Consider the following 1,156-nt stretch of genomic DNA (forward strand, 5'->3'; position numbering starts at 1 on the left):
TAGGATCGCTTGAGCCCAGGAGTTTGAGGTTGCTGTGAGCTAGGCTGATGCCACGGCACTCACTCTAGCCCGGGCAAAAGAGTGAGACTTTGTCTCAAAAAAAAAAAAAAATACATAATTATAACATGTTATGTACATGCTTTAATAATACTCAAAGCAATATGAATAATGTTAATGAACTTACATTTATTGAGATCTTCTATGTACCAAGCATTTTAATGAGAACTTTAGGTACATTAATCCTCATAGTAACCTAGTAGGATTAGGTGTTATTGCATTTACCAGTAAGGATGCTAAAACACAGATAAAGTTAAGTGTTTTGCCAAAAGTCCCATAACTGAGAAACAGCATAGAAAAAGAGCTTTAGGAGTGCAGGGGAGCTAAGTAAATACTTAACAATTGACCTAGAATAATCAGGAAGCCTTCATGAAGGAGGGAGAGTCAGCAGGAGTTGGCAGGCATGGTTGAGTGGGCAATCAGAGAACATAGCTTGTGAAATGTCATAGGTGTGTGTGTGTGTGTGTGTGTGTGTGAGTGTGAGTGAGTGAGATTGGCAGGGGTGATGTTTAGAGAAAGACGAAGAACCTGGCATGTTTGGAGCTCAGGGTCTCAAAGGCGATTTGTAGAAAAAGGAAGACTTTTGAGGAGAAAAATAACAGAATCTGACCTATTCTTATCAGCATTTAGTAATCTGTTTCTCCTCCTACCTCCTATAGTAATATTTAATACTCTCAGAGGGCCTACTATGTGCCAGGTGGCATAACAAGCACTTTGCCTGTGTTAATTCATTTTAACCTCAGAAAAACCCCATGCTAGAAAGGAGGAACAGAGGAAGAAACAACTGAGGCCCAGAGCAGTTGGGTCGCCTCTCGGACGGGTGGAGGGGCTAGGCTGTGATCTGTAGCCCTCTTCACCTCTGCACCTACTGAGCCTCTGTCCTCTGTCACTCACAGGCTGACATTGTTAGGTATATCATGATGAAAAAGTCTTGCTTCCTAGCTGAAATGTAAACACATCCCAAGGACAGGAACTCTTGTCTGTATTGCATTGCCAACTTTTCCAGTGGTTATTAGAAAGCTAGGCCATTACATAGTCAGCAGACAGGGAATGAATGTTTGGTGAGTGATGAGAACAGTGATGAGTATGGTAGATGTCT

This window comes from Propithecus coquereli, unplaced genomic scaffold (assembly GCF_000956105.1).
Source record: "Propithecus coquereli isolate 6110/MARCELLA unplaced genomic scaffold, Pcoq_1.0 Scaffold41, whole genome shotgun sequence".
NCBI classification, from domain to species: Eukaryota; Metazoa; Chordata; class Mammalia; order Primates; family Indriidae; genus Propithecus; species Propithecus coquereli.